This window comes from Cryptomeria japonica, chromosome 1, assembly GCF_030272615.1.
Source record: "Cryptomeria japonica chromosome 1, Sugi_1.0, whole genome shotgun sequence".
Taxonomy (NCBI): domain Eukaryota; kingdom Viridiplantae; phylum Streptophyta; class Pinopsida; order Cupressales; family Cupressaceae; genus Cryptomeria; species Cryptomeria japonica.
Window position 1 is genome coordinate 708,746,659 of NC_081405.1, and position 12,089 is coordinate 708,758,747.

At 36.3% G+C, this 12,089-nt stretch overlaps 1 non-coding gene across 1 annotated transcript; it reads left to right on the plus strand.

Annotated features, from left to right (window-relative positions):
* Window positions 1-509: 509 nt before the first annotated feature.
* LOC131062534 (small nucleolar RNA snoR28) lies at window positions 510-585 on the plus strand. Its single transcript, XR_009110907.2, has one exon. It is a non-coding gene; the product is annotated as a small nucleolar RNA snoR28 (small nucleolar RNA).
* The last annotated feature ends 11,504 nt before the right edge of the window (window positions 586-12,089 follow it).

Here is a 12,089-nt window from a genome sequence, read left to right on the forward strand (position 1 = left end):
AAAAGAAAACTCAAATTACATAAATATTTTGTCCATGATAGACTAATATTTGTTGCTCTCTTCTATGTTCCAGTCTATTCAGAAAATGAACCATCCTAATATAGTGAAGCTGAAGGAGGTCATTAGAGAAAATGACATTCTATATTTTGTTTATACAGAGGAGAGATTTTTTCGTGAGCAGAATTAAATAGGAGATTTATTTGATAAAAAAAAAATTAAAAAGAAAAATTGTTCCTCAAAGAAAGTTTGAAAGGCTTTTAGATCTTGTTGATGAATATATGGTTTTATCTTTGTAATTTCTTGAGGTTTTAATATTGTCCCTCTCCCATACAATATTACCCAACAACATTGGTTTTAGATGATTTGATTTTATTGTAAATTGCATTGGGTAGAATTGTAATTTTCATTCTCTCACTTCAGGCTTATACAAATAACAAATATTGGCTCTGCAGATGGATTCCATCCTTAGACATTGCTATGTTAAGGGCCCCAAAGAATTTGAGAAATGCACTGAGGGAGACGATGTATTTCTCTGTGAGTATGAGTACGATGTCAATTGGCATGCTTTCAGCGCTTGACAGATGCAGATGTTGATGAAGAGGTAGGTTCAGGAAGCAATATATTCTTTTCTAATCTACATTTAATTGGAAAATGTGAAGCTAATTTTTTTAATATTATAATATATGTTTGATGGGTTAATTGATATGATATTGCAGAGCAATAGAAGTATGGATAGTGAGAATGATTTGAATTCTACTGAGGATTCTGGAGAAGATGATTTTGAGGATGAAGAAGAGGATTTTCAGGAAAAGCCCGTGAAAGCAAAATCAACAATTAAGACTCCATGCAGCCAGAAGTCTTCACTTTCTGTAAAGGCTGTGGTATAACCACTATCTTAGCTTTTTGGTGCTTGATTACAGCTTTAATTTCTATATGAATTCTTGATACCTTGTAAATATAGAATACATACAGGGGATGTATCATTGGACTAGAAAAAATAGGGACAAAAAAAATTCCAGATAGGGCAAGGTGTCAGGTGTCATCAGCAAACTGATCTTGACAGAGCAAAGACAACTCTTATGCTAGTTGCTTCTTCTGGTTCACTACCTTGAAGAAACAAGTATGCAAACTTGCCATAACTGTTACTCCAATTTCCACTTTGATATTGTTGAATGCATATGGTGGAATACGAATGTTATCTAATATTTATAGGAAAATTTTGATTTTTGTGCAAGCAGAGAAATAGATGAGGTAACAAGATTTGTGATGGGAGCACTAGCTGTTGGAAGCCAATGTCTGGGTCGATGTCTTTACATACATGGGGTGACAGGGACTGGAAAGGTAAGTTTTTGCACAAGGAACAAATCACATGTTCATTGCCAGGGCTAGAAACATATACCTGAAACAAAATAACAATATTATTTGAATATCCATTGAGTAAACCTGCTTCTCTTCCCAACTATAATTTTTTTAACATTCTGCTGATATGGATGCAATATAGATCATATTAATAGCACGTTGATAGGTATTTATGATGGTGCATAGACAACAACTGTGTTAACAGCTATGAAGAAGCTCTGGGCTAAATTTGATGCTAAGGTTATTCAGCCCTACCGATTTTTAGAGATAAATGGGCTTAAACTTGCCTAGCCAGAGAATCTCTACAAGGTAAAATGGGTTGCTTGAAAATTACGAAAGTGTTTTTGTCACTACCGAGTCGGATGTTCATATATATCTTTTAACCCTGAACATGCAAAGAAGTTAGTAGAGGAGATATGGGGCAAAAACAAAGATGTGAGTCATTCTTGTCGTTTTGAAATCCTTTCGTGTAGATATTTTAGTTGATTGTAGAGTTGGTCATTGTAGATACTTTAGTGAGTGTAGAGTTGGTCATCGGTCATTGAAATCCTCTCTTGTAGATATTTTAGATAGTGATGTGATGTCCTTAAACATTGATTATTTGTCATCAAATACTTGACTTTGTATTTTGTAGAAATGTACGTTTATAGGCTAACATAGGATACATGGTATAATTATTCTTTAAAGGGAGCTAGCTCAAAGCTCAAATGGAAGAGCACCTGCTTTACAAGCAGAAGGATGGTGGTTCGATTCCATCATGCCATAATATGACTAAATATATGACCAGTTAATGGCAAAATAATGATTAAAATGACTAAATATACTACCAATTGACATCAATTAATGACTAAATAAATAACCAATTAACAAAAATCTATGACTAAATTAATGACTAAATCAATGATCAAATCAATGACTAAATAAATGACTGATCAACAACAATCAATGGCTAAATTAACGACTAAATCAATGACCAAATTAATGACTAAATCAATGATCAAATCAATGACTAAATAAATGACTGATCAACAACAATCAATGGCTAAATTAACGACTAAATCAATGACCAAATTAATGACTAAATCAATGACCAAATAAATGACCAAATTGATCAATCAAAACAACCAATAAATGACTAAAATAGTTTAGTCATAAATTGGTCACGTGATTAATGACTAGCAATAAACTACTAATGGTCACGTAATCAAATTCAGTCATTTATATGCAATTTTTGGTAGTTTTTTTAGTCATATATTGTTGTTTTTGTAGTAGTGTGATAACTAAGGTGACGACCACCAACTGAGATGATAAAAGTGACCATGCAAGTCGAGACCCTAGTGGACGATAACAACGATGTAAACTAGAAGCCAAACTGGAATGCAAAAGTGAAGAGCCAAAGATATCGATTGAGAGTGAGCTAACGAACCAAGGACAACACTCTGCTAGCGTGATAATGTCTAAGACTCAAAATACACAAGGATGGATACTGACTGCTGAAAACTCAAGAGATTTCAAACATAATGCGGACAACACTTCGACAGCGTGACAAATTCCAAGACCAAGATCACGAGGATAAATCCTAACAGCTGAAGAGTAAAAAAAAACTCTAATGCTAAACAGACAAAATTCCGATAGCGTGACGACGTCTAAGACCAAGATCACAAAGATAACTAACAGTTGAGGAATCAAGTAGTTTCTAAGGCAATGTGGACAACATAACAACAATGTAATGATGTCTAAAACTAAGATCATGAAAGATGGGTGTAAACTACCGATAGATCAAGAAATGTATACAATAATGCAGACAACATAACGACAACACACTGACGCCTAAGATTGAGATCACCAAAGGTAGACTCTAACTATCAGGGAAGCATAAGACTGCAAATCAATGAAACAGAAATTTGACAACATAACGAGACTAAACTAACAAATCATGACAAGATAAGGTAAATTCGCTATAATAGGCCACAAATTCACCAAAACAAGGCGTGAAATCCACTAGAACAAGGTGCAAAGACGCTAGGATAAGAATGGCAAGCTTCAAAACTAGTTGAAAAAATCTCAAATCAGCATAAAAGCATCAAAAACACAAACTCGTTGCTTTAGGGTGCAAACTCGCTAGTTCAGGGTGCAAACCTGCTAGAACAGGGCGACAAACACTATAAAGAGCGAATCATCTAGTTCAGGGTGCAAACCCGTTGTTTCAGGGCACAAACCCGTTGGAACAAGGGTAAAAAACACTAAAGAGCAAACTCGTTGCTTCAGAGAGAAAACCCGCGGGTTTGAAATGCAAACCCGTTGGTTGATAGAGTGATAGTGACTGCGCTAAGTGTATCACTTTTGGCTCAAAATTAACAACATTCCCACTAGAATACGACTGCAAACCTGCTACCTTAGATCATGAACCCACTAGAACTGACTTCAAACTCGCTAGATTGATATTTCGATCAAAGACTTGAAACCAAACACAACAAGCATGAAGATCTAACCATAAAACAGATAAAAATCAGCCAAGTACACCCCTATGGATAGTCAAATTAGAACATGTGTTAAATCTCCCGATCATAAAATACCACATCCAACTAGATAGATAGAAGCCTAACAACACCAACTCCACCCTCGACACACACTTCTCAGGCATGCCAAGCTTCAAATTCTTGGGTAATCACTTCCCATTGAATTTTCTATCTCGAATTGGAGAGTACATGAGGAGTTTCTTCAGTATGCGCGTATCACAACACCTAAGTCAACACATAGAAGGATTTTTGGCTACTAAAAATAGTTTGGCTCGTAGTGGGGGAACTTTCAAGGTGAATCAGGTAGTCATACATGTGGTGGCTAGCTCATTTAAGAGATATCCCAGCCCGTAGAACACGAATTTAATGCATCTACCACACAAGCACCAAAGGATTTTGACTTGCATCAAGACCACAAAGGTATTTGCATAATGATACTGAGGAAAACCATCGGTATAGCATAATGTTACCAGTTGATTTATATCTTTCGCTAAAATCACAAATATTTGTATAGCAGACCAAAAGTATTGCTTGGTTCGTTCTCCCCTCACCCAACATTATAGGCTACTCGGGGGGACAGGCCCTCCTACTTAGAAAGAAAAAATGAGAGTCACTAACACTTTTCTCTTGCACCTACGACCATGAGAGCCAAAGAGAGAGGATAGTGTGTGTTAGCAGTAGGACCACTCTACAGATGCCTAAACGTGCAAGACACGAAAGACATGGGGCTCATTCCTTTACTTGAACTTAAGTGTTCCTAGATTAAACAAAAGACACAAATGCGAAAAATGAAAGCAATAAAGAAAATATTATCTTCACAAAACCCCTTTTAGCGGTCCTGCAAGCAATTGTTAATGTTTAAAAAGCATGGGGTCTTCTTATCGCTTGATTTGTTGTACAAACATTAGTAAAATACCATCCAAAAACACACAAGTTAGTTGATTAGTACTAAAATAACATTCTGAAAAATTATACAAATGATAATGAGCAAACCCGCAGTTTCACAATGCAAACCCGTTGTTTCAAGTCACGTTCTCACTGGTCCAGAGTGTGTTCCTGTTGTTTAAGAGAGCAAACTTGCAAAAAATTAGGTCATCCAACATACAACTTAGTAGATTAGTAGGAAAACAACATTCTAGAAAATTATGTAAATGATAATGGGCGAACTCATCGTTCCACTGTGCAAACCCGCTATTTCAAACTACAACTTAACTTGCAAATTTTGATTAGGCAAAACTATAAATTTTATGAAAATAGCGAAAACGCGAACCTACTGGTTTATGTTGCATTCTATTGGTTTCAGGGCGTGTTCCCATGATTTCAGGACGCGTTCCCGCGGTTTCAGGGCGCATTCCCGTGGTTTAAGGGTGCGTTCCCACTGTTTCACGTGTTCCTGTTGCTTCGTGCGTTCCCGCTACTTTCTGTCTAGCTGCGAGAATGTGAACCCGCTATTTTAGGTAGCGTTCCCGCAATTTCAGTTTGCATTCACGCTGCTTTAGAGCGCGTTCCCGTTGTTTCGCAAAACATTGGGATTGATAAAATAGACTTCCGTCATGGTAGAAATCCGAGTGTAATTCTGCTTCTTTGCCTTCAAGTGCTCAAAATCTGTCAAAAAACACACTCAAACAAAAAAAACATTAAAATGACCCGTGAAGTGGGTTCCACCGAGCGTGCCAGAAAATGTGCGATGAAAAATGTGTGCGCTAAACTAAGGGCTAAAAAGAAAGCTAATTAACCAAACAAACACAATACATCATACACCTCAAGATTAGAACGATAAAATCAAAACAAGCATGAAAACAATAACACAAATGCAAACCAAATGCCCGCTTTGATTTGATTATTCTGCGATTGGATGTGTTCTCATGACGTAGCTTTGGATGTTCGATATTGCTCTATGACAGAAAATGCAGATGATAATGGATAGGTTGAATAAGGGTTTTGGTAGAGTAATGGTATGATGTATGAAAAGTGGATCCGAGAGGATTTGGTCTAAAATTGGAAGGATTAAGTAGGCAAGATGAGGAAGGGAAGGATAGGTGAAGAGGAGACACTTGTCCTCCAAAAAAGGACAAGTGGCTCAACTAGATGGAAAAGGAATGACATGTGTCCATGAGGACACATGTCTATTTTGGGCAAAGCCACCCAAAAATAGGAAGAGTGACATGTGTCTTAGGGACGCCTGTCCATTTTGGAAAAGGCCACCCAAAATTAAGAATTGGTTAGGATGTGCACACATGCGTGGGATGTTAGAAGGGATAGGATAAGTTTGGTTGGAGGGATGACTAGGCTAGGGAAGTGGGTTGGAAGGATAGGGTTGGTTAGGATAGGATTGAAAGGCGGTCATGGAGAAAAGTTAGGAGCCATGTGCCCAAATAGGAATTTGAACCAAATTAATTAATTAAATTAATTAATCCATGGGCTTGGAAAGGGGATATTTAATTAATTAAAGCAATTAATCAAAAGGGATGGACAACAAGGATAATTAATTAATTAGGAGGAACGAGTTGGGGAATTAATTAATTGGATTAATTAATTAGAAGAATAGGATTGGGAGATTAATTCCTTATTAGGAAATTAATTAGAAGAAAGGGATAGGAAAATTAATTAATTAGATTAATTAATAGGAAGAAAGGGGTTTAAATTTGATTAAATTAATTAGTCAAATTTAGGTGTCTACGAAAAGATATATCCATAGGACATGATATCTGATAAGATGCCTGTTTTAGGATCGATGTATTCGTAGAGGCATGTTGTTTAATAAAGATGCTAAATCTGAAAGCAGTTGATCGACATGGTTGCAAACTAGCTTGGTAGTTTATCTATTGATGCATGATTTGTTAAGCTCATTGTTTTGACTATGTTTGTTAAAAGTGTTTATGTCTTAGCAAAAGACAATTTATTGCAAATTTTAGATTTTAAAAAAAAATTCACTTTTTGGGGATTTTAAAAGTTTTTCACTTTTTTTTGTTTTTTAATCTTTTTTCATTTTTTTTGGATTTTTAAGGTTTTTTCTTTTTTTTTTTGGATTTTTAAAAGTTTTTCACATTACTGATTGAGGTATAAGACATATGTGAAGATTTATTCTCAACCAAGATGTATTTATTTGCCCCTAGTGTCTAGCAAGACATAAGGCATTATGAGTGGATGAATGAACTAATGGGAGGGACATGGATAAGTGAAGGATGGAGGCAACTTATTATGGAATTAAGGTTGATTTAGTTTTCAAGGACTATCACACGATGTGATAACATGTTTATCCAAGTTAAGGAACTAGATATGGCAATGTAAGCTGCTAGCATGGTGCATTGGGGTCCAATGGAATGGACATGTCAAGAGTTTTTTTTTTTGTTTAAATGTGTTTTGCATTTTATGTCCTTAGTTTGATCAAAGATCAAGAGATGGATATGATGGAGATGGGATAAATATAGGATAAGCAAGATCATAGGTGGATTTGGATGATGGGAGTAACAAATGGATAATATAATGGATATAGATTGAAAGGTGTGGATAAGGTGTAGCTAAAGGGATGCATGATGCTTTTGGAGATTGCTAACCTTGTCAAGATCAAAAGTAGAAAAAAAGGAATATGGAGATAGATAGGGTGAATGAGGGATAATAGAGGCTATGAGAGGTAATGGTGGATGAAGATGGATAATAGAGGTTATGAGAGATAATGGTGGATGAGGGATAAAGGAAGCTATGAGAGATAATGGTAGATGAGGGATGATGGGGGATGAGGTAGATAGGAGGTATGGATGGAACTTGCTCCCAAGTGTAGAGTGCAAGAGGAAATGGATTACACACGATGTCTATTTGCCAGGTTTTCATCATGGTACTTGCCCAAGGCACTACAAGAAGTGGTTTTCACAATTGGACAAATTATTTCTCTTTACCTTTTTTTTCTCTCTTTTTTTTTTTTTCCCCTCTTTTTGGAAGATAATGGATGCATGATAGGAGATGGAGCAAGGACTCAAGTATCTTGTTATTCTTTGAATGGTAGCCCTAAAAGATGTGCTACAATGGACCACGACTATTGAAGGTATGCTCAAAGCTACTAGTAGGATAATAATAAAAGGGAAATGAAATGGATGATTAGATGAAAGGGTTAGGATTTGTGCAAAGGATTGGATGAGAGGAATTAAAGGATAGAAAATAGGTGTTGGATAATGGATGGGGTGTTGGGGGATTTGTCTAGGGGTGGATGGAAATTTTGGCAAGATCCACATTGGCACACACCTTGAGGGGTGGTGGAGTGATGGAGGAAAAATGGATTTTGGATTTTGAGATTCTGGTGGAGAAGTGGATGAGGATTTTGGGACATAAGGACCCAAAATGGATGAAGGAGATGATGGAGGTTTTAAGCTAGTGGGTTTTGGGAGATGTTTAGAGGAAGGAGTGAAGGATGCCTTTAGAATAGCAAGTTTGGATCTCAATTTTGATTTTTCCTTTGGATGCATGTCTTTTATGAGCAACTTGGGAATCCACATGGTTTTTTAATTTTTCTTTCCTTTGTGGTTCTTTGGAATGCATTGCTTCTATGAACAACTTAGGAACCCACATGGTTTTTTATTTTTCTTTTTACTTGATAGGCCTTTGTGGCCTTTTTAATTTTGAATCAATTTTTTCTTTGTTTTTTCATGTCTTTTAGATGGGACATGTTGATCTTTGAACATATGTAGATTTTTGAACTTATGAATTTTATGCTTGACATCCAAATTGCTTCCAAAAGCATTTTGATACATGGGTGGATAAAAGTGATATGGAGGTATTTTGGATGAGTTCATGTAGGTGGATGGTGCGAAGGTTCTCAAGGATGTTTGCCTTTGTTGACCTTAATTTATGGTAGGGTAAGTGGATTTCGAGCTAGGGGCAATATGGATAGTGTGTGGAGGGATATAAAAACCCAAGATGGATGGAAGGAATGAAGGATTTGGTTTTGGGGTATATGTACCTAAGGTGGATGAAGGGGATGAAGGGAAATGTGTATGTTTGAGTTTAGATGGAGGAATGTGAGACTTAGTATGGATTGCAATGTCTTGAGAGTGAGATATGTAGCCAAGGCCATGACAATTTGGATTTTCTTTTATATCAAGGGGTTCCAATATACCTTGTTCATGGATGCCTAACCCTTTTTGTTGATAATGCATGCTTTGACAAATCTTTTTAGAAATGGGATACTTGTTGCTTTTGAAACATGATGTGAGTCCATTTTGAGGAGGATATGGTATGTAGGGAATGAGAAGTTCATGGAGTAAACTAGATTTTATGATAGTGGATGAACCAAGTTGATATGTAAGGGGTTCATGAACGGCTTGGATAGGGGTGATTGGATCTTGAGGAGGATTAGGATCATGAGGGGGATTAGGATGGATGGTAGAATCTTGAGGAGGATATGAAGGATTATGACAAGGAGGTGAAGAGATACTTTGATCTTGACATGGAAGAGGATCATTAGATGAAGTGGGAAGGGTACTTTGCTCTTTATTTTGAATAGGATCATTGGAAAGGACGGAAGGGATATCATGATCTTGCTTAGGAAGGGCATTATGAGTGGTACTTGGAAGGATATGTTAAGAAATAGCTTCATTCAGATTGAGCGATTACCATATATATATATAATTGACATGATTCGAAGAATAATAAAACAGGGTAATCTCGATACTTATCGGGTGGTTAGCAAGTCGAAGCATCATCGCTATTAACAAACGGTGATCATTGGAGCGAAGGGCCATGTCCCCGCAGGAACATGACTATGTGGCATAAGCCACGTAGAGGTCATGCCCCTACGTGGACATGACCCTCCGTTGGTCTACCTATATGTCCATCGACACTTCATAGGAATGAACCAATTACCGTGGCAGTTCAAAGACCAGCAACACTGTCGATATAACATTGAACGTTGATTATTATATATGCTCATCAGAATTAACACATACTCACTACAATAATTATATTAAAATCTGTCTTCACTGCGTATTACCAAACTGTTGTATTCTCTATCTATGATTTATATTCCTTAACATGGTATCAGAGCCAGGTTGGTAGAGAAACAATAATTAAAAAAAAAACTCTTTTCTGACTTGCATTAAGAATCAAAGGAAAGCAATCATGGTGAACAACGTTAGAGTGGAGGATAGACTTGAAGGTGCATCCAACTTTGTCTCTTGGAGAATTCAAAAAACAATAATATTTCAAGAACTCGAATTAGATACATACATAGAAGAAGACACTAAGATGCCTGAAGACGAGCCAGAGAAAACAACCTGGAAAAGACACAATAACAAAGCTAAGAAAATTATAATTGATGCTGTTAAAGATCACATTCTTCCCACCATCTCAAAACTTACTACAACTTATGATATGTTCAAGACCATTTCAAACTCATATGAAATAAATAATGCAAGCAGGTTGCTCACCTTAAAGCAACAATTAATGGATATCTACATGAACAAAGGAGAATCAATTACTTCCTATTTCATGAGGATTTCAGAGTTAAAAGACCAACTATCAACTATTGGAAATAATGTAGATGACTTGGAGCTATCTCTAATAGCACTTAAGGGATTACCATCCAGTTGGGAATCTTTTATTCAAGGCATTAGTGCTCGTCTGACACTACCAAAATTCGATCAACTCAAGAATGATTGCACTCAAGAATAATCTCGGCTAATCACAAGAGGATTGGGTCCAAACAAAGAGGGAGAAATTAAAGCACTACATGCTAACACAAGCAACAAAGAAAAGAAAAGGAAGTTCAAACGGAAGAGAGGAAATAACCACAAAAGCAGAGATTCCTCCAAGATTCAATGCTACAAGTGTGATAAATTTGGACACACTCACAAATTATGTCCAGAAAGAAAGAAAGCTCAAGCAACCATAGCTGAAGTCAAGGAAGTAGAGAATCCTCTATTTTTCCTAGCCTTATCAAGTGAACTAAACTCAAACAAGCATATGTGGATCATCGACAGTGGAGCCTCTCGACACATAACCAAATTTCAAGATCAATTCGAAACCTTTGAAGGCCAACTCAACTGAAGAAGTTACAATAGGAGACAATTCTACCTATCCAGTGAAAGGAATTGGGACCTGCTCAATTCAATTAAGAACATGAGTTACCCTTCAATTGAAAGATGTTCTTTTTGTACCAAGTATCAAAAGGAATTTGGTCTCCATTTCAGGACTAGCTGATCAAGGATATCGTGTTACCTTCCATGAAGATAAAGTCCTACTCTGGCCTAAAAATTCTAATATAAAGAATGTTATTCTTATAGGATCTAGAGATGGTAGTTTATACAAATTATGTAATATTAAAAAACAAGCACTAAATCTGGAAGTATCAAACTCTAATGAAATTTGGCATAGAATATTAGGACATCTTCGATTTAGTGCCCTACCTTCTATAGGAAAGATTACCACAGGATTACCAAATCTAAAATTTGATCATGTTGGAACTTGTAAAGGATGTGCTCTAGGGAAGAACTCAAAAGGGTCCTTTCCCTCAAGTGAGCACAAATCAAAAGTTGTACTAGAACTTGTCCACACTGATTTGTGTGGTCCAATGTAATTACCATCACTAGGGGGTTTCTTGTATTACGTTATATTTGTTGATGACTACTCTAGAAAAACTTGGATCTATTTCATAAAACTCAAGGAATCAAATGAAGTATTATCAAAATTCAAAGAATTTAAAGCCTTAGTGGAAAATCAAACTGGGAAGAAAATAAAGACTCTAAGATCAGATAATGGGGGTGAATACATCTCTGAAAATTTTAAAGAATTCTGCATTTTTGTTGGGATTAAGAGGGAGTGTGTTGTACCTTATAATTCTCAATAGAATGGAGTTGCAGAAAGAAAAAACAGAACCATCGTCGAAGCCACTAAAACAATGATGCATGATCAAAATATACATATCTCATTTTGGGTTGAAGCCTCAAATACTGCTATATATATTCAAAACAGATGGCCTCATTCAATCCTAGAGAATATAACACCCGAAGAAGCATTTACAAGAAATAAACCAGATTTAAGCCATAAAAGAATTTTTGGTTGTCACGTGTATATTCACATTCCTAAAGAAAAGAGAACCAAACTAGTACCCTTTGGGAAGAAAGGCATATTTGTTGGCTACAGTGAAACCACTAAAGGATACCAAGTTTACATTCCAGGACGAAGATCTATTGAAATCATTAGAGATGTCAAATTTGAAGA